The sequence below is a fragment of the Astatotilapia calliptera genome, chromosome 3 (assembly GCF_964374335.1).
Source record: "Astatotilapia calliptera chromosome 3, fAstCal68.1, whole genome shotgun sequence".
In the NCBI taxonomy this organism is placed as follows: domain Eukaryota; kingdom Metazoa; phylum Chordata; class Actinopteri; order Cichliformes; family Cichlidae; genus Astatotilapia; species Astatotilapia calliptera.
The window spans coordinates 80655152-80661151 of record NC_137424.1 but is presented as its reverse complement, the minus strand read 5'-3'; positions in this window follow the sequence as shown (position 1 = coordinate 80661151).

The following is a 6000-nucleotide window of genomic DNA, read 5'->3' as shown; positions in this document are numbered from 1 at the left end:
TTTATTCTCTTTAGCTGATAGTTGGTGGGGCCCATGTAGACTGTATAACTGCATCTCTACCAGTTTCTCTGCACTCCAGCCTCTTCTGGGCCATGTGAGGGATGTTCCTTAAGGCAGGAGAAATTATCTCCACGAAAAGGAACAGGTTCAGCCATCGCACAGTGGAACAAATTCTCTTCTTAAATAAAAATGAAAAAGGGTTACCTTAAATGCATCATGTTTTTAATTTGCAAGTTCATAAGCATTTTCCCTTTCCATTTAACAATCAATTCTACCCCCAGGTCAAAAATATGTATAGGAAAATTACCCTAATGTAATATTATTTATAAAAATACCCGTCTAGCGATTAACTGCATGAGTACATGGAGGCGGGACCTCACAGCAGAAGCATACTCCATAATGTGTTGTACATTATTATATGTATATTATATGTAGCGTGGTATTTTTCAATTATTGTATTTACCAACATCAAGAAGTCACAAGCAAAGAAAGACCACACCATGGTGCATGTTTAAACAAGGAGAGTTTACTGGTCAAAATTATTTATTAAAGAAATAAACAACATTTTTGTCACCCCAAAAAAATACACGTTCAAAGCAACACAACGGCGGCCCAATATCAGACAGAATTGCTTTATTTTATAATAAAGTTATTTGCTGTGCAGCAGTTGAAATACTGACAAGTATAGCTGGATTATTTCTTTTAACTATTTTAAACCAGAGGCTTCAGAGGCAGGTTCAGCAGCCTCTGCACTGCTGTGCCATCAGTCTGTTGGACAGTATTTGATAGATTTCATCAGGGAAAAATGAAGGAACATCAGCAACTGGTCAGAAACACTTATGCTTTATACATCATGCTTTTCTTATGCAACATCCTCACATGAATCATGAAACTTGGACAACATTTAAAGTATCGTAGCTCTGTTGCTACATTTACTTACTGTTGTTTTAATGGTAATAATCAAAGTGTGATTGGTGATTTGTGAACAGCAGAAAGGAGGAAAGCACTAATGCTGGCACAAGGGGCCACATGCCAGTGTACTCCAAGTGCCAGCCTGGGTAAATCAGACTGAAGATGGACTCATGGGATACTTACTGAATATGATTTTGAAATATCATAGAATCACTACAGAACAATTACCAAACTCAACTTTGATATTTGTATGTATGTAGCAGCAGCAGCAATGACAGAGAAATCATTTCTTGAAGAAACTATGATGTTCATTTCTTCACATTTGACTTCAAATGTCACAAATCGAGTATTTCAAGTCCATTTTGGGGGTTTTGATGAGTTAAATCAATGAACTGGATCACTGATTAGAGATCATACAGTTAAATGCACATTAGAAATGGTCCAGCAGTACAACAGCTAACACATGGATGTGAGTGATTCCACTGTGAAAGTTTCACATGAATTGTGGGTAACATACAATAGTGTTTGCGCTAACATAAGATCTAAACACAGACTGAACAGCTGACTGAGGACATTTATAATCTGACCTCACATAAACACATGTTCATCAATGAATTATTGTCAACGTTTATCATCTGCAGTCTCTCATGTAGAGTCCACTCTGCTCTTCCTTAGTCTGCAGCTCCGCCTCCTCAGCCCTGAACCCGTCTGATTGGCTGCTCTGCTCTCACTTCTCTCTGTATTTGCTCTCATTGGTTCCCCACACTCTGGACTCTGTTCAGCTTTTTATTGCAATGATAAAGCCGTTAAAAAAGGAGCTTCAAGATCTTCAGCGCAGAGGGATCATTACACCAGTAGAATGCAGCACAGACTGGATCAGTGGGATGGTTGTGGTCCAACAGCAGAGTGGGGATTTAAGGGTGTGTATAGATCCAAAACCCTTAAACAAAGCCCATACTACGGAGCCACTTCCCATTGCCCACCATTGAGGACATTTTGCCAGATCTGTCAAAGGCTAAAGTGTTCTCTGTCTGAGATGTGAAGAGTGGATTCTGGCACGTGAAACTGGAGGAGGAGTCGAGCTACCTGACAACATTTTAGACTCCGTTTGGACGCTACAGATGGCTGAGGATGCCAATGGGGATAAGTCCAGCTCCGGAAGTGTTCCAGAGGAAGCTCACACAAGCTTTGGATGGTCTGGCAGGGATCTACATCATTGCAGATGGTGTGCTGATCACGGGTCAGGGGGACACAGATGCTGGAGCAGTACGTGACCATGACGAGAAGCTGAGACAGTTTTTGACTCGTTGCAGGCAGAAAAACATTAAGTTAAACGCAGACAAATTTAAACTTAAATAGAAGCAGACTACGTACATTGGACATCAGCTGACATGCAACAGTCTGAAAGTAGACCCAGAGAAGGTTAGCTCTATAGAACAAATGCCCAGACCTACAGACGTGAAGGCAGTACAGAGACTGTTAGGTATGGTGAACTACTTAGCAAAGTTTTGCCCACATCTGTCTGACAACTGTGACATACTGAGACAGCTGGCACAGAAAGACAGTGAGTGGAACTGGACAACTCGACATGAAGACGCATTCCAGAGACTGAAAGAGACTATAGCAGAGGCTCCAGTCCTGAAATACTACTGCCCAGAGGAAGAGCTGACAGTACAATGTGACGCTTCTGACAAAGGGTTAGGTGCAGCACTCATGCAGACGGGTAAGCCTGTGGCTTTTGTGAGTAGAGCACTTACACGTACAGAGCAAGGTTATGCCCAGATCGAAAAGGAGCTTTTGGCTGTAGTTTTCAGTATGGAGAAGTTTCATCAGTACACATATGGTCGTAAAGTGGTGATACACAGTGATCACAAACCCTTAGAGACCATTGTAAGAAAACCGCTGTTGAGTGCACCCAAACGGTTGCAAAGGATGCTTATGCGCATTCACAAATATGACATAGATGTGGTGTATGTGCCAGGCAAAGACATGTTATTAGCAGACACGTTGAGCAGGGCATATCTTCCAGAGTGCTCACCACAGGGCTCCATAGAGGAGGAGACCCAGCTCACCTGACAGACTAAACAGCATAAGGACTGCTACACAAGAGGACAAAGCACTACAGATCCTCATAGATACAATTCACAGAGGTTGGCCGACAGACAAAAGAGACACTGACGGTGACATCAGACCATACTTCTCATTCCAGGATGAACTGAGTAGTCAGGATGGACTTGTGTTTAGAGGTGAACGTGTTGTTGTCCCGACTACCATGAGACAGGAGATCATAACTAGACTACACTCGACACACCTAGGTGTAGAAGGTTGTCTAAGGAGAGCCAGAGAGTGTGTGTATTGGCCAGGCATGAACGAACAAATTAAGACTTATATGACTAAGTGTTACATCTGCAGGTCAGTTGACTACAGACAGCAGAAAGAGACTTTGGTCTCACCTGAGATCCCGACTAGACCATGGGCTAAGGTGGGCTCAGACCTGTTCATGTTTGACAACAAGGACTACCTTATCACAGTGGACTACTATTCAAACTTCTGGGAAATTGACTATCTCCCGGAAACTAAGTCCAGCACAGTGAATAGAAAGCTGAAGGCTCACTTTGCCAGACAGGGCATCCCGGACATTGTTGTTTCAGATAATGGACCACAGTATACGTCCGGTGAGTTTCTGAGATTTAGTCGACTGTGGGATTTCCAGCACAAAACGTCTTCACCAGGTTACCCTCAGAGTAACGGGAAGGCTGAATCAGCAGTGAAGACAGCAAAGAGGCTGCTGATTTTCAGCTTTTCAGCCCTTTGTCTGGGTGCTAATCCAGCTGTGTGTGTTTGTGATGACAGTAAATAAATGTCAGACTTACAGCTCCTTTTTACTGCATTAAAGTGATGACTTCAGCGCTTTGACATGGATGGCAGTGAAAGCAGGAAATGACAAATGTAGCACAGCAGCAGCGTTTAACACGTATGAGCTGGAAACAGAAACTCTGGTATGAACATCAGTCATAGAACAGCTTACAGCGTCTTTTGCTCTGCTACAGTTTAGATGGATTTGCATTAAAGAGGCAAAGAGACTAAAATCGTTAGGGTTAGGAGGTCAAAAGTCAGAACTGCGGTGGGTCTGAGGGCAGCTTCACGCTGGAGAAGGATGGAGTCTGACCTGAGCCAGTGTTTGACATGAACGCATCAGCATTGCTATCAGTGAGCCCAACGACAGCCGTTAGCATCATTTCAGTGTTTCAGTCATTTAAAAACACTTCCTGTCTCTGTGGTGGTTACAGTGACATGATGCAGTTTGCATTTTCACCTCCAGAGGGCGACAAATCAGCACAGACAGAGAGCTCCATTCAAACTTTGCTGCCATCAGTAATAATGCTTCAAATATAATCATCAGTGTTTGAGCAGTTATGATATCAGGGACAATCTAGACATGTGTGACAATACTGAACATGTCACATGACCCTCCTTAAACTGCACTTTCATTCATGACTTCAACATGTTGAAATGAGCTTGAAGAAACGTCAGTTTACTGCTGAAATATTCAACCGCTGCAGGAAAAAGAACAACAAAGTGATGACAGATGTTTGTGTTTCAAACAGGAAAACCAACAGAAAAAAATCACAACCTGTCAGAGATTTGGGAGTTTCCGAGGTTCACCTGAACGCAGCATATAGGGTTTCGATGGACCTGAGTGTCCTCAAACGCCTCTTTGGGTGTTTCTCCTTCTTTCCAAGATTCGTCTTTCCTGAAATTCGTGGAGCTTGTTGTGTGTTTGAAGAAACTGTAAGTTTGCTTTGTTTCCTCCTTTAACAGTTTGTCTTTAGGAACTTTACTGTTTGTTCAGCTCACGTTTGGTTTCTTCACACAACAAACTGTGTTTTTATTTCTGTTCTCTCCATTAAACTCAGCGTGTAACGTTTTCCTGGCTAACAGGGACACACCAAACGAGCAACAGCTAATGGAGAGAGTCTGAGCTCCGCTTTTTATATTCACAGAGACAGCGGGAGATAGTCAACTTATTATTATTATTATTTTATATCGTTATAGCTTATATTTAGATCACTGACCTTACTCACTCACTGGCTTAAAACGACTGCGTCATAAACTGTTGGCTCTGTTCCAACAGCCTATTCACTCCAAAGCAGAGACAGGACTGTGGAGCAGGGTTTGCATTTCAAGTGTGACTGACTGGATTATGCTGGGCAGACACTGGGCGATTTTTGACTCATTTTGAGCCGATTTTTCAGTCGTGCGACCGTTTTGGTGATCGGCCCGAGTTTCGCCTTCATCGTGCGTCGTGCATCGTGTAGTATACGTGGGGTAGCGAGAAGCGATTAACACCTCACGACCACCTCCCGATCATCAATCGCTTGGTCATAAAAAATTAAACCTGTTTGAAATCCTGTCATGAGCGTGTCACCGCAGCATCTCACACTGCGCACGCGCAAAAACAAATGAAAGTGAAAAGACGGCGCAGCACGGCAGTGCGGCGTGTGATCTGGACACAAGCGATGGAGGCACAACTTGTAGGACTATGGCTCATCCGAGCCTTTTCGATGTGTCCTCACAAAATCATCACGACCACAACAACCGTGAAAATAATTGGATGGACATCGCTGCTCAATCACAGCTGATCAATGTTTTTCATTAGTAATTTAGCAAAGTTGATGGTGGTGGTGTGTCTGTGTGAGTGAAAGACAGAGAGAGAGCGAGCGACAGAATTTCTGTTATAACCTTCATGTTATGGACGCACAGTGTGAGCACTCGGGTCGATCAGAGCATCGGGCCGTATAGTGATTAACCTGCATCGGGACCTATGAACTTCTAACCCCTGCGAGTCAATCTTACAGTTCGAGCAGAAGCTGAGACTGAAAAAATCGCACAGTGTCTGCCCAGCTTTAGACGAAACAAAAGTTGCTATATTTGACTTAATGTGTTTGGTTAATCACTCAAACTATTTAGAAATGATATGCACATCAGTAATCAATTTTAATTTTAATAGACGTCACAATAAAGTTTTGCATTTTTTCTTAAGGGGAATTATATTTAGAAAATATTTTTACTTTTAAAAATGACATT